The sequence below is a fragment of the Rhineura floridana genome, chromosome 7 (assembly GCF_030035675.1).
Source record: "Rhineura floridana isolate rRhiFlo1 chromosome 7, rRhiFlo1.hap2, whole genome shotgun sequence".
Lineage (NCBI taxonomy): Eukaryota > Metazoa > Chordata > Lepidosauria > Squamata > Rhineuridae > Rhineura > Rhineura floridana.
In genome coordinates this window covers 10,877,435-10,905,047 of record NC_084486.1, presented here as the reverse complement: position 1 = coordinate 10,905,047, position 27,613 = coordinate 10,877,435, and the positions used below count along the sequence as shown (strand labels likewise).

At 40.5% G+C, this 27,613-nt stretch overlaps 1 protein-coding gene across 1 annotated transcript in view; it reads right to left on the bottom strand.

Moving 5' to 3' along the window:
• LRMDA (leucine rich melanocyte differentiation associated) overlaps positions 1-27,613 on the bottom strand; it is a 1,400,324-nt gene that overhangs the window by 98,003 nt on the left and 1,274,708 nt on the right. The window lies entirely within an intron of this gene.

Genomic DNA, 27,613 nt, shown 5'->3' with positions numbered 1-27,613 from the left:
CTAGGAGAGTATTTTATCAGCTTTGGGTGGTAACACAACTACTGCTGTTCCTGGATTGGATTAGCTTGACCACAGTTGTTCATGCATTGGTCACCTCCAGTTTGGATCACTGCAATGCTCTCTATGTGGGACTATCCTTGAGGATGGTCCAGAGGCTGTAACTAGTGCAGATCTCAGTGGCTAAGTTGCTCGTGGAAGCAAATGATAGCCAGCATGTAACACCTTGTCTAGGGAATCATCATTGACTGCTAAGGTCAATGTTTTGTTATTAACATATAAGGCTCTGTACAGCTCAGGACCCAGGTACCTGAGCGACTGCCTTGACCTTATATATTCTGTTACTGTATACAGGTTACTGTGTTCCAGAGGAGAGTTTCTCCTTGAAGTCCCTAAAATATCAGAAGCCCATTCCACAGTAACTCAGAGCAGGGCTTTCAGGATAGTCTCTCCTGCAGCATCCCTGTTGAGATATGACAAGTTGCCACTATTTGTACTTTTTGGAAACACCTGAAGACATTTTTTCTCCCAGCTGGGTAAAAGGTTCTCTGCCTTAGGTGATCATTTTGTATTGTTTTTTAAACCTGTCTTTAGTTGTTGATGTATATACCGGTTTTTAAACAATTTTTAGTTGTTTTATGTAAATTTGCTTGAGACTCACTCAGTCAAAACAACCTACTGCATAATAGAGGGCAGCAAACAAAATAATGCATGGGGACAAGTATGTGGGAGTTCTGTGGCCCCCTCCACACATTGAGATTGGCCTTAATAACAGCCAGAAACAAATGCAAACTAAAGTTACAAGTACAATATATTCGAAGAAAAAGCTCCCTATCCTAAACTTTTAAAAAGAAAAAAGGAATGGGAGGGATTGACAAAAGGGAAGAGGAACAAGAGGATACACAGAAATGCATGAAAAGTTATCTTCCATTAATATTATTCCAGGTCTTTCGCATTTCTTGCAAAAGTTAATTTGCTAACCCCACCCAACTCATATATCAGCTTTGGAATCTTTAAAGAAAAAACATGGGGTCATTCTTTGTTTCTGAGCATATCAGTGGGGTTGGGTTTTTTTGTCAATCTAACCTTGCTTGAAAAGCATTGCTGGTAAACTCTCCAGGAGATGTGCCCTATCATCAATTGCCAGAAACACTGCATGTACGTTTTGTTTAAGTTGCATACCTGTTAATTTACACAGCAGGGAAAGATGTTATGTTTTTCTTGTGTAATAAATTCCAGTTTCTGTATCATGTAACTTGACAATTATATGTCGTAACGAGTTTTATTAATTCAAAGCATATCATACTCCTACACAACTGCTGATTTCTTTTGAAACAATTCAAGGTTTTCACTTAATGAGCAGACATAATTATACAGATAGTACCCACACTTGACTTGGTTTTGCACAGAACTACATGGTGAATTAAGTGGAGAGGAACCTTTAAAGAGGTGAGCACAGTTGCATTTCCTATGAACATAATTTGTTAGTGGTGAGGTTATTTACATAAGAAACAATCTGCCCTGGATTACACACACCTGAGTGACTGTCACTGCAACACCCATACCATCCCCACCACTATGTCTCAAAGCTAGTAATTTCCAAACTGTGTGCCTCGAGAGAATCATTAGCATGGCAGGAGAAATACATTAAATTCCTGTGAACCTGAAGCATATATTCACAGAATAGTCTTCCTGTTGCATCTCTGAAGAATTCACAGCTGTGGCCTTGCCTTCTTCCAATCCTGTTCCCTTCCACCTTGGTAAAGTAATTCTGCCACATCTCTACATTGTATGCATGTATGTATAATTAAATTATTTCCAATGCAGAGATGCAACAGAACTAATAAGGGAGGTTGTCAATTGCATCTCTGCATGAGTTGCTAATCTGACTCATCTCCCAATAAGGAGGTGTGACCACAACAGTGATTTAAGCAGAAAGACAGGGAAGGCTCCAGTAAAGGGGATAATTCTTACTGTTTCAAACTCCAAAAAATAAATATCTATTGGTATGATACATCTGTTATTATTTGTGTGTGTGTGTCACAATGAAGCCTGGGAAACCCCATCTGCTATTTTTGAAAATTGGGGAAACATACTTTCCTTTCATGCACACCATTCACACTGGGCAGCATCCAAAATCACATGTGTGGAACTTGGCCTGTACAACTGGGCTGCCCCACTCCCTCCTCCTAACTGCAGGTCCCTACAACCCTGAAAAAATAGCTCCTGAGAATTAGGGGATGGATGCAAGCCTGCAGCAGGAGGGTGGGATTACCAGAACTAGGGGCAGGGGCTGCCTCGTACCAATGGAAGTGCTTTGCTGCCCACAGCACATATAAAGCACCTTGGGATGTCATCCATTGGGCAAAGGATTTGTTAGCTTGATAAATCAGCATTTCTAGTAGATGGGCAGAGCCTGGGCGAATATGACTGAGTTGGATTGGAATCAGGTTGTGGAGGCCAGTGGTTTGGGGGAGGCGTGAGGAGGACAGAGCTCACCAGTTTAGAGCTCATCTAGGGGCAGAGTCCAGTGCAAAAGCTGTCTAGTTATCTAAGGTCTGCAGAAAAAACACAAAGAGAGAGGTGGAGGTTGAGAAAAGTTGAAGGGAAACATTCATTTGCTTTTCTGTAAACTGACCTTAAAGCAAAAGCAAAACAGCAGGTTTTTTCCTGGTTAGTTGGCAATCCTAGCAAAGGGGCATTGAGATTAATTTTGTCAAAGCCTTTGGAAAGATATTGCATAGTCACAATATTTTTATTGTGGCTATCCAAAACCCTTCTTTGACATTTAGCATTTCCAAAACAAACACAAGATACACTCAGGTATCCACTGACTAATAAAAGTTATTTTTTTCATGAAAGATTGCATGGGAAATAAAAGCAATCTGATTTCATGTTAACACTGATACTTCCGAGTCAAGATTTCACATAATAGGCTGAGAAATTGCTTCCTTAACACTGCTGTAATGAAAAATCAAGAAGCAGATATTTTTCTCAATTTCTATTACATTTTATGTCTATCTTTGGATGTATCGGGCAAAATCTTAAACGTGACACCAATATGAACATCACAAATATAATTTCCTCGCCAACTGAATCTGGAAGAGGAATAGGAAAAGTGTGAACTGTTATAAATTTGAGCTAATCTCTTCATGCTGTAGTCTAAAACTGATCTTCAGCAGCCAGGTAATCTTCCTGTTTTCAACAGTTTAACAAGCACTCATCTCCCTCAATCTCAGTGGCAAGGAAGAGAAAGGGTGTCAGCATCTTCCAAAACACAAACTGATTCCTTTTCTGCATTTTGATTCCACTGCTCAGCCTGAAAAATAATCACTTATAGTATCGTAGAATTTCTCAAGTTTTAAATCAATTACCAGAAACAAATTACTGCCCAGGAAATTTATTTGAAGAACACGTTATAAATTTCTATAATAAACAAACAAAAATCTCCTTAATGGAGAATTTCAGCACAGAGAAGGAAAATAGGGATAGGACTGGTACATTTAATTTTGGCCACCTGAATATGCATTGCAAGAAAAGGAAATGGTTTGCCTCCAAGGTTTATGCAGTTGTGGCTTTTGAAAGCAAAAAAGAAAAGAAAAAAGTTTGATTTTCTCTTTCGGCAAGAATTTCCTCTAAATTGACAAATTGTTCAGTTACCTTCAACAACAGTAATGTATTTTCTGATTAAAACTTGATCTCAAGGAATAGTGCCTTGTGAGTTCTGGAGGTGGTGGACTGTAACAGGGATGCATCATATATTTATTTGCACATTATTTGTGCATGATGCTTCAGAACACCTGTGCATTTTCTTTGCATGCTTTGGGACACCCCCCCATTAAGTGAATAATCATTGCAATCTCCATCTGAATTCAGGGCTCATGTCTTCAAATCACTAGACCCATTACCATTAACTGGGACTTTTCACGCAGGAAAGTGCCTCAGAACAGAGACAGAGTGCATTTCTTGGCAAAGATGGTGGAGAAGGTGGTTGTAGAGCAACTGCAGCCATTCTTGGATGAGAATGATTATCTAGATTGATTACAGTGCAGACCCAGTCTTGGAATAAATAAGCCTTGGTTATCCTGATGGATGACCTTTATCGTGAGAGAAACAGGGGGAGTATGACCCTGTTCCTTCTGCTCTATCTCTCAATGGCCTTTGATACCATTGACCACTGACCACGGTATCCCCCTGGACTGACTCAGTGGGATGGGATGGGAGGCACTGTATTATGGTGGTTCCGCTCTTACCTTCCGGGCCATGTCCAGAGGGTAGCACTGGGTGGGTGTTCCTCAGCCCCTGGCACTTGTGCCATGGGTTTCTGCAGGGTACTATTCTCTCCCCAGTTCTATTTAACATCTATATGAAACCATTGGCAGCGGTCACTAGGTGTTTTGGAGCAAGGTGTCATCAGTATGCTGATGACACGCAGCTTTATTTCTCCATATCATCTGAATCAGGAGAGGCTGTGAGCACTCTGGATTGAATGCTGTAGTGGACTAAATGGGGGCCAATAAACTATACTTGAATCCTGGGGAGATGGATGCTCTTTGGGTAGGTGTTTCGCATGTCCAGGAGACAGGCAAGTTACCTGTTCTGGATGGGGTTGCTCTCCCTCTGAAGGAGCAGGTCTGTAGTTTAGAGGCACTCCTCGATTCGTCACTAGAGGCCCAAGTATCCTCTGTGACTGGGAGTGCCTTTTACCAACTTTATCTGGTTCGTCAGCTACGGCTGTTTCTGGACAAACTTTTTTGTACTCTATCTGTATCTTTTTCTTTTTCTATTCTTCAGATATGTAACACTAGGTTCCTGGTAACCTTGAGGCTGAATTACTGCAATGCACTCTATGCGGGGCTGCCCTTAGACCTGGCTTGGAAGTTCCAACTGGTGCAAAATGTGGTCGCCAGATTGCTGATGGAGGCACATGGCCGACAACATGTGGCACCACTGTTTTTAACATCTGCGCTGGGTGCCCATCTACTACTGAGCCAGGTTCAAGGTCCTTGTATTAATTTACAAAGCCCTGAACAACTTAGGTTCAGGATAATTTAGGGACTGCCTGAATCCTTATATCCCAGATCAATCACTGAGATAATCTGCAGAAGTGGCGCTGGTCGTCCCCCGAGTTGGCAAGGCTCATATTACATTGACATGAAATCAAGCCTTCAGTGTCATTGGCCCAGTTCTCTGGAATGCTCTACAAGGGATTCAGCAGACTCCTTCTGTTTTAAAATTCAAATCCCAGCTGAAGACCTTTCTGTTCTGCCAGGCTTATGCAGGCAGTTAAGAAGATGCCTCTTTGCAGTAGGTGACCTTTTTATTGTATTTTTAATGGTTTTTATTATACAGTTTTATTTGTTGTGAACAGCTTTGGTGCTTTTTAAAATGAAACAGTTGTATATAAATATGTGTATAAATAAATAAACAAATTTCCCTCATTACTGAGAAACCAAGGTACCCATCATGCCAGTTCAGGCATCGTATGTACTAAATGATTCACTGAAAGCATCAGTTTGCATTCTGCTTGTAAAGAAAATACTGCTAATGTGAACGGTTAGAATAATTCACTCTTTCCTGTTATTTAACTACCCCAGACTGTAAGGTGAAAGATTGGTTAAGACATAAATACCTATAGCTAATACAAAAATGGAATGTCAATGGACCAAACTAGGTGTGAATTAAGGATGGGCAAGAATTTTGATTCAGTTAGCATTTGAAGACAAATCTATCAAATTTGCACTTTCTGAAACAATATTAGAACTGAAACACAGCGACCCTTCAAAATTCACACTTATTCAAATTTTGCAATGCTGTTTGCCAACCAAACAGTGCTTACAAAATGCATGTACTAGGGGGAAATGTGCATAGAAATGAATATATTAGTGGAAATAATATGCAAAAATGCATTAAATGATGAGAAATGGCTTGGAAAAAAGGTGCAGATTAGAATAATAGTAGATTTGGAAGGCCATCGAGTCCAACCCCCTGCTCAATGCTGCATAACTGCCTAAAAAATGTGCTTATTAGGAGAAAGCCGCACTAAAATGCTGAATAATTTTCATTAGGATTTTTTAAAAAGAAATTTGCGGATCGCTGCAGAAATGTGGATAACTGAATTGAAGACTGGAAAAATGAGAAATTGAGAGAACCTAAATTGACAGATCTTTCCATCCCTAGTGTGAATGCAATTAATGTGAACCTTTTTCTTCTGTAAATAGAAGCCCAAGGGAGCCTGAACAACACTGGGATTGCAGAGGATGGGGAATTTAAATGTAACTCCATCATGTGCTATTTGAATTGGGAGAGAAGTCTCCATTCACATACTTAACATGTCTAGTTTGGCCCTAGTATTACATATTTGAAGAACAGAACAAGAGAAAGGTATAGGAATGGTAAAAAAAAAAAGTATTATCAAGAAAAATGTTTACAATGTGGCCTTTTGAGTTACAACCTGGATGCAATTAAAAATTGAGAAGCAGGTCATTAAAAGATTGGTAACTAACTTCTAGTTAGAAATTTACTGGTGGGTGGTGGTGGTGAAAAATGGGATCTGAGACATGATCTGCCCACATTCCCTTATCTGTGTCCCAACTACAAGCCTCTCCATGCTGAGGATGCCCACCATTTGTCATGCAGGAACTCTCAATGGTGTTAAGAATGTTCATGTGACAAGTGCTATCACATGTGACATTGCCAGCATGTAAAATTGCAGTGCAGTAGCCACCCTCCTGCAGATAAGGTACATATTGGATGACTGGAAAACAAAGTGTTTCTGTGTCTTTTACGACAGGTACTTAACTCAGTAAATACAATTGCAGTATCATAATCTGTCAAACTTGAATAAACCTGCCCCTTAGAGGGTGTTTTGTCATTTTAATATGCACAATGATAAGAAAGGCCTCAAAAACAACAGTCTAATGGAGCTAAATAAAAAATAACATTACAATAACAATATCCTAATATAAGATTTACTGTGAAATGATGTGGAAAAAGAAACAAATGAAAGAAGAGAGGAGGAAGTAATGACAGACTTTTGTGCAGCTAAAATCAGATTTAATCTTTAGTTCATTATGTCCTGTACGGCTCAAAACGTTTAAAAAGATCATATCCTTGGCCAACATTTTACCGTTATATTTTACCACAACATTTTGGAGAGGGTAGGAAAATTCTAAATCACATGGGGATTTAGGTCCGAAGCAAGGAGCCTCCTCTAGTTGTGGCGGATCTTTGTTTCGGACCTTTGCCTTCAAACTTGTTGTGGTAAAAGTGAAACACTGGAGGGGCGTGGCAGAACGTCCCTTCTTCCCGCCTTCCATGCTTACTCCAACCAGAGTACACCTGTCCAGTACTAATGATAGGTTGAAAACAGATAATAGCAAATGGGGAACATTTTTTGCTGCATCAAATAATGAAAGTAAGAATGAAAAGAAAGAAAGAACAGGGGGTCTTTCCAGGGGCCATAGGCTAGTGTGGATCTCTCCCTCCATGGATGGAACAGTAGGTCTGCACAGAGAAGCATCCTGCCTTGCTGTCATGGGAAAATCTCACAACTATCCCTACTCATCCTCTGTCAGTGCTCCAATGGCAGACAGGGCAATAAGGTGTTCTGGGCATGAAGCAGTGAGGCTTTGGATCTGCTGGTGTCAGACATGGAATCACCGATGTGCTTTTCTCTGTTATGTCACATAGTGTTATGTGAAATTTAACACTAGAGTGGCTCATAGATCAGCTTACATATAACACGGGTCTCTCCAACATTACGAGAGATTACTAGGCATGGCTACTCAGGTAGACGTTGTCACAGCAACCTGACATGCTTCCTGTGACCACGTAAATAGGGGCGGGCTCACTAAGTGTGTGGGAACTGTCTCCAGATCGGGACTGGGCACACAAGCGGACACCCCATGGGTGGGGCAGTGACCTCAGTCTGTTTGAGCCTAAGCAACTGCCAGCATGTCCTTGATGACAGGAGAGGGGATGCATCAGCCAGTTCTTCTGAAGTCCACTTCTCAGGTCCCGCTGGCTGTTCTTCCCTCCCTGGAGGCGAAGCTGGGGACAGCTCAAGAGGGCTGATGGAGTCTGAAAGCCTGTGTCAGCTCTACACTGCATCAGCAGTGCCGGTGGGGGGCTGGAAATTCCTGGGTGGTTGGCAGGGAAGCAAAGTCCATAGCCGGCAGTCTGGTCATAAATCTGCCAGGTCTAGGAGGAGGGGAGCTGATAAGGGCCAGGCTTGTCCGAAGCGTACTTGCCGAGTCAGGAGTCCAGAAGCGAGGTCAGTAGAGGTCCGGGATCAAGTGCCAAGGGGTCAGTCCGAAAGAGGGTGCCCGGAAACTAGGAACACACAAGCCACGCCTGACGTTGCAGTCAGCAACAAGCTGCAGCCAAGGTGTGCCTTATAAAGAGCAAGGTTGACAGCAGGTGTGAGTCCTCAGCGTTTGGGCCTTAAGGAGACAGGCCTGCCTCTCTTCTGCCTGACCTTCTGCTGTCTACGTCCTGCAGGTGAGGGGGGAGTATCCTGTTCACTGTCTGTGTCTGGCTGCAGGGCCTCTGCTGTCCCTGGGGTGCTCTGCAGCTGAGGGGCAGAAGGAGCTGGATTCTCAGGAGGCTCCTCCGTGTCTCCTGCTGCTCCTGGGTCTGCTGCTGTTACTCCCGAGTCATCCTCATCTGAGGAGTCCTCTGACGGGGCCATGACAGCCTGCTGGCCAGCTCTGTCTCTTCAACAGTCAGCAGCAGCTCTGTTTGGACTAAAATCTTCTCTGGTTTCAGCTCCCTCCCTTTGGAGACCACTAAGACCCTCTCCAGGATCCCAGTCCTCCTCCTCCTCCTCTTGCACACTTTGCCAGGAGTTCCTTATGGTGCCCATGGTAGCCAGATTCAAAGACTTCCTGTTCCCCCACTGCACCCCAGAATGGGGAGACAGTGTGCCAGCCCTGGAGCTGGCATACCTATTTCCCCTCCCATTGGGATAAATAGGAGTGATAATGTTAAGAAAAAAGAAAAAGTTGACAGAATGCTGGGAGAAAAGGTATAACACACTCCTACAGAAAGCCTGGCAGGACTTTGGATGGGGTGGTTTGTGCACCTTTGATTCCCCCCTCTCCGTCCCAAGAAAATTTGGATTGCGCTATACCACTGCTAACCAGAAAGCCCTCTTTAAGAAAAGACCTGTGAATAATTTCACAGCCCCCTGAAATTACCCTCCTACTTTCTTGCCCCTGAGTTATGGCCCCCAACCTGATTTCAAGCTGAAAATTCTTCATTGAGAAATTTCAGCTCAGCCCTTTGCCAGCTACTAGAACTCAACATGTTTCCATGTTGGTTAAACTGAAAGAGTGGCCCAAGATCAAACACACAACTGCTGCTAAAAACAGGAGCTTGGTTGAGTTCTCCCTCCTCTTCTGTATAGCATGTAGTTCTGAAGTATATGATGTGATGTCATCAGGCTATCCATTTCCCCTCCCCTATTCCACATCACTGTCTGCTTTGCAAACGGCAGCGGAACACGCAACTTGACATGATCACATCATGCGATTCATTCCAATCTACTATGGGGGAAGGAATTTGAATACGGGGAACTAGACCCGGAAATGCTGTTTTAGCTAGCAACCCAGTGCTTTAGGGAATATTTACTTCTGTCCTCGCTTGCATACTAGATTCAAAGACATATGGAATGGAGACAGCCCTGAATATATGTTCTACATTTTACTCAGAACACTGCTTTAGGTATAAAATGCTTTGTAATTATTTGGCCATAAGCATCAGCAGCTGATGTTCCTCTTATGTGCACTAAACTAATAAGCAATCCAGCACTTTCGAAATGCAGCTTGTTATAGGCTCATGAGTTCTGCATCATTATACTGTACAAATTACATCCAAGGGTTGTTTCAGTGGCTGATAGACTGACTGCCCTTCTCTCAGAGTATGACATTCTTCAATAGAAAGCTTCCCAGTACAAAATGACAAATGTCGATGAGGGCTGGATAAATGGGTGAATCTGGAAAGAGCACCAGTACATATATTTGGGGGAAAGTTGATCATTATTAGCACAGTGAGCTAATATATATGAGAAAGACTTTTTGTTGGTTTTTGGTTTCTGCTTTGGTTTTGGCAGTTGGAAAGGTTACAACAAAATGTTTTTGAACCAATTTGAATACTCCAAAGTACTATATAAATTGCTATTTTTAAATCAATATTAAACATTTCATGTTCTTGTGTAGGGGTTGGCCTGATTTTTAAAATGCAATTGTAGAGTCATCTGATGAGAACAAAGACTCTCTCTCTCTCTCTCTCTCTCTCTCTCTCTCGCATCCATACTGAAGGAATGTTTCCTTCCACACAGATCAGTAGGGAGGCCCTGCTAGAGTACTGCTACCCTATGTCGCTTAAGAGGTGGTGGTGTGTGAGAAGGCCTTCTCTGTAACGGCTCCATTTTATTTATTTATTTCAGAACATATAAACCAAACTACATTTAAAAAATCCCCAAGTGATGTACAAAAACAGAATATAAAACATGATACAAATCATAAAACAATGTCAAAAGCATGAAACCAACAAGAATTAAAAGCTACAGAAATAAAGTGAACTACTTCAAGAAGGCTTGTGAAAAAAGAAAAGTTTTTAACAAAGGTCGAAAACATAACAGAATTGGGGCTGGCTTCTCTTCTGGGGGAAGAGAAAAACAGAACTGGTGCCACAATGCAAAAACTATGTGCTTGAGCCACAGCATGCTTTACCTCTGGAGCACGCAGCACCACCAACAAATCTTCAATCCACAGATCATAGGGGCCAGGGTGGGATGCAGGGGTAGCTTCTGAGATACCCTGGTCCAAATTCATATAGGGCTTTATACAAAAATAGTTGTTGAATGCCCTCCCCTACAAGGTGCATCCAGCTCCAAAGTTGTACACCTTCTGTCAACGGGTCAAGATGCATGTTTTTGCCCACACCTTTGGGGTTGGAGGATAAAAATGAAGGAAATCCTCCCCCCCTTTGGAAAATTACTATATCGTTGTTGTATAGATTCTATATGTATCCTACCCAGGGACTGCTTGCTGATGGACAAGTTATAAATATTCCTAATAAATAACTAATAGCTATTTTGGAGCATGTGTCCCCTGACCGGCATTACAACTACATTTTAAAACTGCCCCATCTTTTACAGTTGCCATATGTGCTTTATTAGTTTCATTTCATTTTAAAACAATTTCTGTTTGGGTTACCCTTGGGTTCCAGGACAGAAACCAAGGGAAAAAACCTTCATACTTCTGATATATTGATCACATACATTTTGCAATACATCACTAGATTAAAACAAAAAAGTTTAGAATTTGTTTATCAGTAACTAATTAACCTGGGCTTTTCCTGTAATTTGCATAAGTCCCTTTTTGTTCCAATTTTTCTAAATTAGTTATTTAAATATTTAACTGTTACCTAACAATATTTTACTGATAACTGTGGAAGTAGAATCCTGGGCTGTACCAGTTCAGTCTGCAGTATGGAGGCTCCGCTACATAAAAAGCTCCCTGCCTATAGTTAATTAATACATCATAGAGAGGGCTATGCTAAATCTGTTTCTGATGAGCCAATTACATGCAATAAGGTGGGTTTTTCCCATCATATGTAAATATGACCCTCACCTGAAATCTAAGGAAGTGCAACTCAGAATTCTACGCCCCATTCCACCACTTCACTGTGTTAATATGTAGATAGACAGACTCTGACATGCATAATGTGTTTCCGTCATTAATGGCAATTTAATTATTCCTAATCCTTTAAACTAAACATTAAACCTCCTTTCATGATGTTCCTCTACTGCTTGTGGGAAATGTTCTTGAAACTTAGCATTACTACCAAAATTTCACACATGAAAATGCATGGTTGGGTATGAATGCTATAACAGATGCAATTAATATACTCCAGACATTCTGTTTCAGAAATAGCCTGAGTTGTGTTAACACTGACAGACTCAAAAGTAAGTCCAAATTAAATCTGACCTTTGTTAGTCTAGATAAAAAAATAGATTACCCTTCTACACACTAAAAAGGCACTGGAGAGAAACAGATGGTTCTGAGGAACACATTGGTAAGCCACCAATCACTTTTATTTTCAGTTACAAACTAATTACGTTAAATTAAAGACCAAAATTCAGGCAGTCTGTCAGCTGACGGGAAGAAAAATAGACAGAAGGGAACTGGAGGACAGCAGTTAAGCTAATGAAGAAGAGACAAATAGGTTTGCATCCTATTAAATTAATACAAGGACAGTATAGTATTCCATACCATATGTGCTCCCTCACATACACAGGCTGCAAAGACATACCTGGTAATGGTGGTGGATATTCTCATGCATGTTCAATCATGAAAGCTGAAGGCTACCTTTTGGGCCTAGCCATGATCTAGGGATGATGGAGGAATTAATTCAGACTGCTTTTCACAGAAAACCAGCCTGATCCAACATGCCTGAACTTGCTGATTGATTAGAATGCAAGTCCCAGCTGGATTACATACAATCTTCAGATTTTATGATGTCTTTTGATGTGGAAAAGGTATATATAGAAGGTATATATATATAAATATATAAAATGCATATATTATGGGAAAATGCACTGAGAAATGCATATTTTATAGAAAGGTGTGTATTTTATGTTAAAAGTGTATACAGATTGCTTACAATTTAAATGCAAAGTTTTTGTGTATTCTTTCAAAAAAATCAACACAGAACAGAACGAACCTATGATTCAGCACCAGTGATACAGAAACGGGACAGAATTCAGCTGCTTGGTTTGTCCTTGGCTGGCAGAGATATAATACCCCAAAGTGGTAACAAAACCCTTAGTTGTATCCAGTGGGGGCTCTTGCAGTAGGGCTACTGGGGCACTTTAAAAAAAAAAAAAAGACCTCCCCAAATCTCAAAGCCACACACTCTTTCCTGTCCCACATAGATCTTATACATCCATTTGAACTCAAAGAAGCTCTGGAGACATTTCTCTTAATCTCCTATAGTCTGGCAAATCCCCACTCAGGCAGTCCTGATCCAAAAGTACAGTTGTGGCAAATACTATAGATCCCTCCTATGTTTATTTGGGCAGGAAAAAAACAAGTAAAATTGGAATATTGGGAGGACTGATGCAGTGCTGTGGAGTCAGAGTCGGAAGCAATTTTGGGTGGAGTCGGAGTCGGAGTCAGTAGAAATGTACTGACTCTGACTCCAGCTTCAAAATAAATTTTGATTGACAATTTTTTTAAAATATAAATTCAAAATGTCAAAGAAGCTTCCCATGAAGTCAGCTGTAGTTGAGCATTTCACCATAACTCAAGATGGAAAACATTTTGTGTGTCAGTGTATGACACAGGACCCAGATGAAGACAAATGCTGTGATGCCAAGATCAGCGCATATTCAGGCAGCGATAAAAATGCTCCTACGAGAGCTTCCAATTTAAAAAGTCATTTACAGCCCTTTCCAGGGCTGTGGAGTTGAAAACAATTTTGGGTGGAGTCAGAGTCGGAGTCGGACAGTAGAAAAATGGAGGAGGAGGAGTCAAAGGTTTGGCGTGCAGACTCCACAGCCCTGGACTGATGGCTTTTCAGCCTATGTTATGCAGGTTCCCACTCCCTCCTATTGTTATGAGGAAGCCACAGTATAGGACTAGGAAGAACCGGTGTACCTCCCTGCTTCACACATCTGTTCTGATCACATGTTCAGAGCTGTTTCCCTTATGGCCACATCTCCTCATAGCTTTTAGCATGTTCTAGTAATCAGAGAAGCAACAGTGAGTGTTTCCTACTTTGACGAGCTTTTGTTCAATTTAGTATTTGTTTTGTGACTGAGAGAGAGGGGGGGAGAGGGAGAGAACAAAAAGGGTGGACACATTCCAAGTATCTTTCTATAATAAATATCAAACTATTTTTACTTAACCATTTTGCATTTATTTTTGTGAATTGGAGGATTGGGAAGAGAAATGGTGGATGGCTTGTGTATGTGTTGCAACAAACTATATGAACCATTTCCCTGCATTCACTTATTACAAACTGCAACAGCTGCTGGATGCAGCAGGGCAGGTTGATCTGAGCCATAAGCAGTTCCAGAGTATTTTCCAGAGTATTTCCAGGAAAGGTGTATGGAGGATGAGTGAGGAGGTCTAATGTCCCTATCTTCACAACAGGCAAAAACGAGGAACCTGGGAACTACAGACCAGTCAGCCTGACATTGATCCCTGGGGAAATCCTGGAGCAGATTATAAAACAGGCAATCTGTAAGCACCTTGAAAGCAATGTAGTGATTACTAGAAGCCAACATGGTTTTGTCAAACTAATGACAAATCTGATCTCATTTTTTGCTTGGGAACCTCCCTGGTAGACTGTGGGAATGCTGTGGACATAATGTATCTTGACTTCAGCAAAGCTTTCAACAAGTGCCCCATGATATTCTGATTAGCAAGCTAGCTAAATGTGAGCTGGATGGAACAATTAGCTGGTAGATCCACAGTTGGCTACAGAATCATATTCAAAGAGTACTTCTCAATGGTTCCTTCTCAGACTGAGGGAAGATAATGAGCAGGGTACCACAGAGCTCAGTCCTGGGCCCAGAGCTCTTCAACATTAGAAGCTCCTACTGGGAGAAAGGGTGGGATATAAATTTAATAAATAAATAAATAAACAAAGATGACTTGGATGAGGAGGTTCAGGAAATCGAATTTGCAGATGATGCAAAATTGGGAGACATAGCTAATAGTCTGGAAGACAGAAACAAAATTTGATCTTGATCAGCTGGAGAATTGGGCTGAAAACAACAGAATGAAATTTAACAAGAATAAGTGCAAAGTTCTACACCAAGGAAAAAAGAAACCAAATGCAGTTATAAGATTGGGGATACTTGGCTCAGTAATACTACATGGGAGAATAGGGTTGCCAGGTCAGTAGCATCCCAAACCCTGAGATTTTGGGGGTGGGCCCGAGTGATGTCATGGGGCGGGTCCAAGTGATGTCATGGGGCAAGTCCAAGTGACATCATGGGGCGGGTCCAAATGATGTCACAGGGTGGGTCCAAGTGACATCATGCGGCAGGTCCAAGTGATGTCATTAAGTATGATACATTAATCATCAACCACAGTTGCTTGGCATATACAATTCATACAAAAGCATTTATCTGATTGGAAATTAAGATGGAAATCTTAGCTAATGCATAATGCATTTTATGTATTTTAATAGTATTTTATAATTTTAATTTACTGTAATTTTAAATGTTTTATTGTGTATTTTATTATATATGTGTGCGATTTTATTGTAGCCGCCCTGAGTGCCCTATTGTAGGGTAGAAGGGCGGGATAGAAATATATTAAATAAATAAACAAATAAAAGATGGAGCCTGGATAGGGAACATTTAATCTAGCCACTTAGCTTCTGGCAAAAAGGGTTCAAGTGCCCTCAGGCCAGGCTAGGTCAGTCACCTGAAGGCCATTGTAGGAAGAAAGGAGCCTAGTGTTGTGGAGATGTTAGATGGGAGTACTCAGGACTGAAGATGGATGCCCCCGAAGAGCTGCAATTCTAAACACACTTACTAAGGCACTAAGTCCCATAGAACTCAATAGGACTTACTTCTCAGTAGATATGGTTTAGATTGTGTTGTTGGTAAAGCTTGACAAGGAATCCTCTACAAAGATATCCATATCCAAGTAGGGTTGGCAACCCCCTGCCTGGAATGCCCTGCCCCTACCTTTTAACATCCAAATTTCTTTACAGATTTGACCCTTCACTTCATAAAGAGGTCTGAGTAATGAGTAAGAAGATTCTCTACCCTTTTCTGTCTCCCCTGTGGGCTGCTATAAACTCACTTTATCAGCCAACCCAATTCCAGTTAATATAATTGACAGAGAGAAAGCACACATGATTTGGTCTACCTTCATAGGCAGTAGCTTAGGAACAACAACAATTGCAGCCATGATGCCCAGTATGTGAATTCTCTTTTACCACTGTTGGAGAAGAAACAAACGACAAGGTGCATTATCAGTGGGTTTAAGAAGGTTGAGTGGAGCGCATGGAACCACTGTTGTTGCTTCTATGGATGAAAGGGAGTAAGAATAAAGGTAAATGAAATGTAAATAGAAAAAGAACAAAACACAGTGATGATTTCTTAAATGCAATACCATACCAACCACAACAAGATTAAGAACATAAGAACATAAGAAGAGCCTGCTGGATCAGGCCAGTGGCCCATCTAATCCAGCATCCTGTTCTCACAGTGGCCAACCAGGTGCCTGGGGGAAGATTCCTATGAGTAAGGCAGAAAACTAAGCATCTCACAACCAGTAAGGATTCCTAACCAAAAACCAAAAATATGATAAATGAAGAAATATTTGTATAAGCATGACTATCAAATATATTTATTATGTACACAACCTGTAAAGATATTTATAGTGCAATCCTACTTTTATTTATTCAAAAGCAAGTCCCAGTGTATTCAGTGGGGCTTACTCAAACAGGGATAGAACTGCAACCTCAAGTGATAAGCAACTTCATTCACGCAACCCAAAATTCAGAATTACGCCACTTTACGCTGTTTTGCAACTGTTTATACTTGTTTTTATGGTTATTGGATTTTAAAGGGATTTATTTCTTACTGTGAGCTGCCTTGGTTTCCAGACTGCAACCCTACCTCACAGGGTTGTTGGAAAGATTCCCACACACACACACACACATTGGGGATGTAAAAATACATTCACCCCATATAACAGTTTACTGTCAAAACCAGTTGATCATTGCAGAACATTAAAAAAATAAAATCAGTATGTTTCCAACATAATAAAAACAGTGATACCTAAGTAAGCCCTGCCTAACTGCTTTAAAAATAGGATTGGAGGGGGAGAGAAAGATATACAACACAAACACAATTCTTTGCTATATTCACTCAAAAGTCCCATCAATTTATTTATTTATTTTATTTATTTAATTAAGCTTATATACCGCCCGACTAGCACAATCCTAACCATGTCTACTCAAAAGGAAGTCCTATTGAATTCAATGGGGTTTACTCTGGGTATGTTTACTCTGGAAAATCAAGTCCTAGATGATGATGATGATGATGATGATGATGATTATACCGCCCCATAGCCAAAGCTCTATGGGCAGTTTACAACAATTAAAAACATTAAAAACAAGTATACAAATTTAAACCATTAAAACCCATAAAAACAGATAAGTAAGTTAAAAACACATGTTATTCAAATGCAGTTAAAATGCCTGGGAGAAGAGAAAAGAGGGTTAAAGCTTCAATTTGGGAAGTTTGCAAAACACTGCCCTCTTCAAAATTTAAACCTGTCTGACTCCTACACGCAGGATAGAAAAAGACTGAAAGCTTACTTAATCTGTGAGATATTCAGAAAAGCAGGAAAAAGCATGTCTCTGAGCCTTGGGTCAGTCACTTCCTCTCAGCCTTAGAGGGAGGCAATGGTAACCCCCCCCTGAATACCTCCTACCATGAAAACGCTGTTCATAGGGACGCCATTAGTCAGAATCGACTTGAAGGCACACAATTCAATTTGACTCTACATTTTTGGCTTTATCATTCCTTGTCAATCACAACCCTGATTTCTTATTGGCTAAAAACTTGAAAGGGCAGGGATTAGAGCAGAACTTAGAGCAACCAAGAAGTTGTGGGGGGGTAGCTGACGTTTTGGTGTGTATTTCTGGAACCAGACCACCTAGAAACTTACTTTTTTAAAAAATGAAAGCTGAAAGTCCGGAGATTAAGGTGAGTCAGCCAGAGAGATGGAGGAGACCCCCCAAAACTGGAGTCTCAGGACAAAAAATAGAGATCTGGCAACCCTATGGGAGAAGGATCTTGGTATTGTTGCTGGTCACATGCTGAATATGAGTCAACAGTACGATGTGGCTTCAAAAACATGCAAATGCTACTTTAGCTGCATTAACAGATGTATAGTTTCCAAATCACATGAAGTGTTAGTTCCCCTCTATTCGACACTAGTTAGGCCTCATCTTGAGTACTGTGTCCAGTTCTGGACACTGTACTTGAAAAAGGATGCAGACAAACTGGAACAGATTCAGAGGAGAGCAACACTGATGATCAGAGGACTGGAAACAAAGCCCTATGAGGATAGCCCTATGAGGATAAACTACACCTCCCAGGATTCTTGATTAGCCAAGCCAAACAGCTGTGAGTCTGGCTTTTAGAACACTGACAGTTGGTTCTTACTGAGCATGCCCGGGCTTATCATTGACTTCAATGCTAAATTTCTTAAATTAATTAAACATCAGCCAGGTATTTTTTTTTTAACTTTTAAACTGCAGAAGATGAAAGTCAGAGTATGGGGCAAGGTCAGTAATAGGATCACAGGTACTCTGTGAACATGGCTGATTTTTAATTAATTTCAACAGATTATGACAACTCTGACAGAAAAAACTCTCAATTCTCTCTGTTTTGTGTAGCGCCATAAAAACTTATAGGGTTGTTAAGCAAGCATTTCTGAGTTCAGGACTATAAATGTTGTAAGGTTTTGTTTTGAAATTAGTTTATGGGAAGCAGCGGAATGGCATGGGCGGTATTTTCAATTTAACATTGCGGAATGTCAAAAATCCATGCTGGCTATTGTATACAACCACTCTTGTGGCTCTATAAAATTCCAATTGGTTTCCACGATTAGTTTCCAATTGCTTGTTAGTCCTTTATATAATTCCACAATAAGTTTCGAATTGCTTAGTTAATCCTTTATGCAGAAGCCACTTAAAAAGTTTTCCTTTGATTGTCCAACAGGAAGGAAAATGTAAAGGTCAGGAACAAGACTAGAAGGAGGGACTCTCAAGGAGGAGTTAACAAACACACCCTAAAGTATTTGTTTTCTCTCTGCCCTTCCCTAAAATTTGTAGTATGGACAAGTTTATTTTTTAGGTGGAATTTAAAAATGAGATAACTAATACAGAATCAAAACCAAGCTCAGGAGCTCACTGTCATTATCAAAGAAGTTCAGTTCATGAAGAATCAGAACAGCGGCAGACTACAGGTGAAAGAGGGCTGTAGCTATAGGCAAAGTCAAGCTTTTGAGTGTGGTATTCCTTGGGAATCTCTCAAAAATGGGTGAGCCAATTCAACAGATTAAACTTTGTTATGTAAATTAACACACTCTCTGGATGGAGAAGGAGTGAGGGGGAAGGTCACTGCCTTTCCCTTCCCCTGGCCTGGCCATCATGTCCTCTCCACCAGTTGGGGGGGACAATTGTCTGGTTCTATGTGCCTCTCCCCCTCAAATGCACATCTAGAAATGTGGCTGCCCCACCTAACAAGGAAGGCTAGTTATGGGGCTGTTTTAGGTGCTTTATAAGGTCACCGTCGTAGTAGTAGCAGTAGTAGTCATCGTTGTCATAATAATAATAATAATAATAATAATAATAATAATAAATAATGAATGCTGTTGTTGAGTGGTAGAGTTGAAAGGTAGAGTTATTTTACAAGTGAATCACAGAAGGCCAGGTAAGTTTATAAATGGACCCCAATTCAAATTGTTTGAGAGCTTTCATCTAAACTATCTCATGGTTGAACAGCAACAGTAATAGTTATAGTAACGGTAATAGAAATAGTACTCTTGTTATGTGTTTCTCTGAGCTTCTTGGAAGAAACGGTGGGATATAAACACAGACATATATGTACACACACTTCCACCTACCACACAGACTTTTTCTGATCATTAAAGTGGACCTGTCTTTTTGCATACTACAATGTATGTATGGAATATGTATGTATGGAATATGTTTTTAAACCTTTTTTTAAAAAATAAGTTTTTAAACCTGTTTAAAGATGTATTTAAAACATTTTAAAAATGTTTTTAAAGATGTTTGTTTAATATATTTTAAAGTCTGTTTTTATGATGTTTTAAAGTGTTTTTAGTACTTTTGTTTGCTGCCCTGGGTTCCTACTGGGAGGAAGGTCAGAATAGAAATAAAATAATAAATAGATAAATAAATAAATAGTTTTATTGCATTTTGACAGCTGTTTTGATAGTTAAAGACAAATTGTCTTCAAAATAAATAAGCATTAGTTACTAGAAATATCCCAATAAATATTTGTGACCATTTCAGTTAATATGGGCTTTGTTCTTTTGCAAAATGTAACCTCAGCCTCCTGGTGGGAGAACTTATAACAAACAAAGAAGTCTCTTTTAATGATGAAGTGAGTATATAAAATAAAAGGTGTAAAATTCACAGATAAAGTGACGGAGAAAAATATTTTAGTTAACCTTTTTGCAGGCATATATACTAGGCTTATCCAAAGGGAGGAAACCAACATTCAAAATGTAATGAGAAAGAATATACACTGGACAGAGCTAAGGAGAATTCACAGAAACCCCCAGGAAATAGTATATTTCTGCACCTGCTTTTTCCCTTCTGAGCTGGGTTGATTACTGGATAACCACTGCCTTTCCCATTTTCTCAAATAAACAGCTTGACAAGCTCAACGTGACAGACATCAATACTAATCTTCCCAGCCTGCCTGTCACCGGACCCTGAGACAAGGCCGCCTACACCTGCCTGTTCACAGGATGTACTTCTAACTTTACCCTCACAGAAAACACTAACAACACTTATTAGCTGCTTCCTTTCATGATAAGTGGTTTGTGCTATTTTTCTGGTTCCCATTATTATATTCATTTCATTGCAACTCTGTAACGCCTGATACCTCCCCCTCCAAGTACTTCAGGGGTCCCACATCTGCCACCACACAGTGATTTGACATGACACAGTGACAGAAAACAGGGGAAAGGCATAGGAATAAAAGAACAAGGGATCAAAACAGCCTCATGTGGCTCTCTGTGCAGAGTGCGCCTATCAACACCAATAACTGTTAACAAACAGCAAGGTGTCACGCTAATGGAGAAGATGGATCACTCATGTCAAGACCCCATTTGACTGGAAGAGATCAATCTTCTTTCCTGATCTAAAAGGACATATAAAATATTTAATTGGCTAGTAACTTTGGTTTTTGCATAACCATTCAAGTTTAATTCATATCTTGGAAAGGATTCAGGGCAATAGCTTGCTAAACTGTATTGTGAAAACTGTATTGTGAAAACTGTACCTTTCTTTCCCCAGCTCCAACATCTCCTAGAGCTGTCTGCTAAATCTAAATAAACAAGAAAGATATGCTCTCTCTTAAGATATATTCCTTTGGGAAGCTAACTTAATTTCATCATCACCTACCAAAGGGAGATTTGAAAAAAGGAATGTTTCAATACATCACATCTCTCTAACAGTTTTGAGAAATGCTTTGGTTCAGTACCTGTTTATATCAGAGTGTCACACATCTTAGTGTGTCACTGCCAGGGCCAGGCTGAGGCTGTGGGCAGTCATACCCAAGCAGAGGTTTCAGCCAGAAGCTGGAGTCTCTAGGGCAGCAAGCAGAAGGCTCTGCTCCTTTCAGCAGACAATGGGAAAAGACCAGGTATTTAGTATTCATACCAGGCTGACCAATCCAGAGATCTCCTACTGCCTGTCTATCAAAAGAGCTGATGGTGCACAACCCATTCCTTCTGAGCAGACATGTTTAAGATTGTGCTCTAGGATGCGCAAACAGGCCATGATCCTGAAGATCATGTTCTAATTATGATGCAATAGTCAGTGCACAAAATGCTGTCTATCTGTACTTAGGAGGCACAGTCTTAAAGCAATACTTTCCCCATTGTTTGTGCCAAAGGAGCTATTCATATCACCAGGCAGTCTTGAAAGGACGCTGCTGCTAATTTCATATAATAAATCACCACCTTTATGCGTATGCTCAAAAGTGATAAGATAGGCCTTTTCTGCTTCAAGGCTGTTATATCTCAGTCAGTTACTTAACCATGAAGATTTAAAGACTTCTGAGGCCAGTTTCTTATGAGAGATGTACTTCCAATTAAAATATTCTGCTCCCTAAATGAACTTTAAGCTTCTTTATATAATAATCTAAGTGCCCCATGTATTAAATATTTTCACCATACAGAGCTGCACATAGAATAGCCTTTTTAAAAGAAGTCCAAAGATATACACCCCACAAATTATTAACTAAATGATGCCATAAATTATTCTCTTTAATTGTCAATATGGTATGTAACGAAACAAGCTTAACCTACACTGACAAAAAGAAATATAGTGCATTTACAACATATTTTAATCTGTTTCAATACGAAACTACATTTTGACAGTGTACATGTTTTGAACTGTTATATCTTTTGACAAATTTATGGAGGAGGGAGACACAATTTTGTGAGGGGGGAATATGTGGAAATAGAAATGTGTCAAGTGCCACAACTATATAGTCAAATCGCTGCAAGCAAAATAGTTTAGGCCACCATGGCATTGGTGCTATTAAGTTTAACTGTTTAAATATTTAGGCAAAACATAGCTTTAAAGTTAGTAGGCTAGAACATCATTACAGATTTACACTGAATCAGTAAAAATACACTTTGGTTTCAGTCCGATAGTTCATTTATTAACAGTAGCAAGGATCCACCCTTCCTTTCCTTCCCCTCAATCTGTTTTGGGACCCCAGGCCACATCAGTTCCCAGACTGCACTACAGTATGTATAAATGGGGAGCTGCAGCCAATCCCAGCTTCCTGATGAGTTTAGCTGAACTATGCACATGTTTGCAGATACGTATCTATCACATTTTGAAAAATGGCTTAAAATGGGTTAAGTGCAAGTAAACTGCAAAAATGGTATGTGTGAAGTAGGAATGTAAGGATCTCTGGATGTTGGTTCTAATTTTTCCAATCTTAAACCCCGTTTTCCACATTTCTGCAGCAATTTGTGTTTGTTTTTTTAAAAAATCCTCATGAAAATTTTTCAGTATTTTAGTGTGAATTTCTCTGAATAAACACATTCTGTAAGTAGTTTTGATTAATGCAATGCAAGCAATTCCTTCCAATATAATGCATTTTTGTATATTGTTTTCACTAATACATTCATCGTTATGTACACTTTTGCCTAATATATGCATTTTTGTAAACATTGCTTATTGGGAGAACTGTTTGGATAAGTGCAAACTTCAAAGGATGGCTGTGTTTCGATTGTCGTATTGTTTTGGAAAGTGAGCATTTGATAAATTTGGTTTTAAATGCAAACTGATTTAATTTCTCCCTCATCCCTAGTGTTAAGCACTCATCAATCTCTCTTGTAATCTATTTGCACAATGGGCAGGAAGACCTTCCTACACAGGCTCCTTGCATCCATCATCATCACATATTTCACAGATGAAAATAGTTACTTTTTTGTGTATTTGTAACACTCCTATTGTCACATCTAGGATGACTGCTTGGAGCCTCCCTCCCCACTTCTATTACACCTGATTAAAAGCTCTGCTTTCATTTCTTTTGTGGTGGCCTCTCCTACAAAAGGAAAGAGGGTTAAAGATCATTGTTCTTTGATATATTGAAATGAACCCTACCCCTTGCAGTGCAGCTACTTGGTCTCTTAGCATTCATCCATGTTTATTTACATGCATGTGCACTACATATTTAGCATCATGTTGATGATATGCACTGATAGACCAGTCCTATATGAAGTTCTCTAATCCCTTTAATGCCATCTAAGTTAATGGCCACCACATCATCTTGTGATAGAGAATTCCTTAAGTTAAATATGCATTGTGTAAAGTACTACATTTTGTCTGCCTTGAACCTACTACCCATCAGTTTCACTGGGCTATTCCATCATATTCCACATGGTATTATGTGTTGCCTTGCCCTAGTCCCTCCTCACTTTGCCTCCTTGCTTATCCCCCCCCCCCGGTCCCAGGCGTTTGCCCCCCCTGACTTGGCAGGAGCTTTGGCAGTTAGCTTCCCCAATTCCACCATTCATCCACAAAGACAAATACACAATTCTTTAAGATGGTACTTGACACTGATACAGTGGGTAGGTTACCAACAATTCCCCCACCTTCCATCTCAGTTTTTAAAAAACCAGCAAGCCTGATCCAGGACCCTTAAACTAGATGACTTGCAAAGCCATTGGCTTTGAAAAACCTCTGTGTTTGAATTCTCTTCCAGAGCTAAAATGAAAAGGAGTTTCTTTTCTCAGTGACTTTGAAAAGAATGGAGTGGTGATTAACAGCAATATTTTTTTTAATGAAACACAACCCTTCATCCTTGCCATCTTCTGACCATCCTCGCCCGTATGCAGCTCCCTGACAAGTAGAATAATAACGGTCATACATCACTGCCCTGAAAGTCCAATCATCTAAATCTTCACTCGCTCCAGTCTCTGAGACTCAATTACTTTATTGACATGCAATCTTCATAAGGAGAGAAATATTGTGCATGTAAGGTCACTTGGTTATGAAGACATATTATCATATTATCTGCATGAGGGTTGCAGGGCTAAGACCTGACAGAGCTAATTATAATGGTACATGATAGAGTGCTCAGTACATATTATTTGCTTGGCTGCAGCTAAAGGTGAGCTAAGACCCAACATCACATTGGCTCACATGAAAGTAACACGCTCCTGCCTTAAAGGCAGTAACTTTTCAGAGCCCAACATTTTGCAGACAGTATATCCTGGCATTTTCCCTCTTTGTGTAACATATAGGATAAAGGAGGCATGAAATAAAGTACTGCTAGCATTTTACAGAAGCAATGCACTGAAGTATAATATGCAATAGAATTCCCATGTAGTATAATCTGAGCATACCCAGAGTTTAGGGAATATTCTGCTATTCACTAGGAAATGGATGAGGGCCAAACTGCAAACACTGTGGCCAAAGAGCAGCAAGATCTGCTCCTAGGTGCTTGGACCAGTATGTAAGGAAGCTTTACCTGGAAGCCTTTATAGAGGTTACACTGAGCATGCTCTAGCTTATTCTTTCTGAGGCTTCTTTTTTACTGTGGCTGATTTTGCTGCCATTGTCCTCTTTTGGTCAGAGTCAAGTAGTGGCCAAATTCCTTCAGGTACCTGGTTCAGGACCTGCTGTAGCACTGAGTCCTATCAGGTGTAGCCTATTGTATTATGGCTTTGGTGTGTTTTTGTGGATGGGCATACTAAACATTGGGTCATGTGAATAAGTACTCTCAGTATTTATAATTTCATAAGCTCTTTCCAATGTACAAAGTGCTTTATAGCTCCAATCTCAGTAATTCACACAACTCTTGTGTGAGATTAAAATTACAGTGACTTGTTCAGGCCCCCACTGAGCTTCTTGGCAGAACAGGGATCTGAACCTCACCTCAGCATTCACCACAACAGTTGCTTCTTAGCTGTGTTCTAAGGAACCCTGGAATTCCTTGGAAGTATATCAGTGAGATTCATTAATGGCAGACAAGCTTCCTCAAAGATAGCTTCCCTACCACAAATGATTCTGATTGTCTCCTGCAATCTGCAGCTGTAGGGAACTGAATATATCTTCTGCAGCATATACTCACTAGGCAACAGTGAGGCTTCATGGACCTTGTCTGTAGTTGCATTGTTTTCACTGAGTGGGTGCTATTATAGAACGTGTTGCAGGATCTTGTGCATTGTGCAGGGGTTCTGATGTAGAAAATATTTCCTGAATGTGGAAAGTCTTAAACCACGAACCGCTACTGATGTTGAGCCTCAGCTCTCCCAGAAGGGACAGGAAGGGGGGAGGCATGAGTTTCAGGTGCCTCCGCTGCCAGAAGACACAGAAGACTTGGGAGTTGTTGAGTCTGAGCGGGACCTTGGGGGGGAAGCGAGCCTGAATTCCAGCCAGTTCCCATGGATGGTGCGATCTCCGAGGAGGAGAGCACGCCGCCCCCAGTTGCTGCTGAGAACCTGTTGGAGGAAGCTCCAGTGAAAGTGCCAACTCCCTTACCAAGCAGTTCCCAGGATGCCACCAGCGTGACGCAGCCCCCTGACCTCGAGCCCGTTGCTCAGGAGCAGGTGTCTTCCGATGAGCTATTAGAGACACGCCCCCCATCACCTCGCTCCCGCTGCCACGAGAAACGGACAGGGCAGAGACAGGACTTGCAAAGGAGTCAGAGATTACGATTGAAAATGTTCCCTACTTAAGCTTGCCGCTCACAGTGGGGAGCTGCTGAGTCAACTTCCTTCATACGCTGCAGAGCATTTCTAGAGTGTAGGGATTTTAGTGAGTTAGTGCAGGTTTTTCTATGAAGTGCAATGCCTTTGATGTATCCATTACTTTAATAAAACGAGATTTAATTGCACCCGCGTCTCAGCCTCGTAGTTCCGGCTCTGGATGGGACAACTAGGGATGGGTGAGAATATCCACTAAATCAGACTTAGTACCGGATTCCAACTGAATTTGACAGTCCGCTATCTTTTCGGACTGGCACTGATTTCTTGCACCAGACTGTGGCTGTAATTGGCACCTTTTTTTTGCGGCAGGCCACTGCTGTAATTGGCACAGATTTTTTTCCATTTTTTCCCATTTTACGTAATTATCTTCATTTTTTCATCTGTCAATGCATTTGTAACAGTGCGTTGGTGTGATAACTAGGGAAAAAAATAATAACGTGGAACACCGTGATCATTTACATAGGCATTTACATTAAAAATTACCCTTTTTTTTGCAACTAAAGAAGCAGCGGATTGAATTAGCAAGTGCCAAAGCAAGCGGGAACAAAAAAGGGGCGGATTCGGATGGAACAACAGACTATTGGAATACAAGCAGATCGGAACTAGGCTGTGAACTCCATCCCTAACTACTATGACACAATGGCTCATGTATGAACACATTAATGGATGCATTTCTTCTACCTGGTTTTGAAGAAAAAGTACTATAATCGGCAATTTCCCCCTATAAATGTTTAACCTAAAATCTATAACTCACTGACTTTCTCTGATTCAACTATCGAAATCACTGTTTTCTTTCTTTCAGTTCCCCTCAGTGCCCACATTTCAGCGTTTTATTGTATTGATGTTACTGCTTAAGACTGACAAGTCAAACTGTGTCTTTTTGAACTATTGGCATAACATAGAACAGATTATTCTTTGATGTTCTTCTTTCCATTTTCCCCTCAGCAAGGAGCAGCAACCACAGGAAACACAGAGAATTGAAAGGATACTGTAAAAATTGAGGCAGTTAACTGGTAACCATATTGTCTCAGTCTCACTGTGGGATGCTCAGAAAGTGCAAATTAACAGTCTATGTGTTAATCTATTCCCTTACATTTGAGATTTTCTTTTTTTATTATTGAGGCCTCTTTCCCCCTCTTGTTCCATTGAAAAGTCTACTATATCTGTCACCTTAAAGAACAAAATTATTAGTCCTGCACATACATATTTTTAGTAAACTAAAAGCTCACATATTCTCCAGTCATCTTTATTTACCAATCACAGTTAGGGATGCTCCTGAATTTATCTTGAACTGAAATTCACAACAGAATCAGCTAGTTCACCTCTCAGTGACTCCCTGGCAGAATGGAACCACATGCAAATGTCAGCACTGATTTCTTATGTGTTTCTACCAATAAAATATGTATTTCTGTATGCCAATGAATTTGATTACCAGACCATGTATAAATCATCCCAATTCATTTCTATGTGATCTGTTCAACTGAGCTCAGCATCTTGGTGCAGATGCAGTCATAAAAACAATATCCGCCCAGATGCCAAACAGATGCCTATGGGAAGACCACAGGCAGAACCGGAGC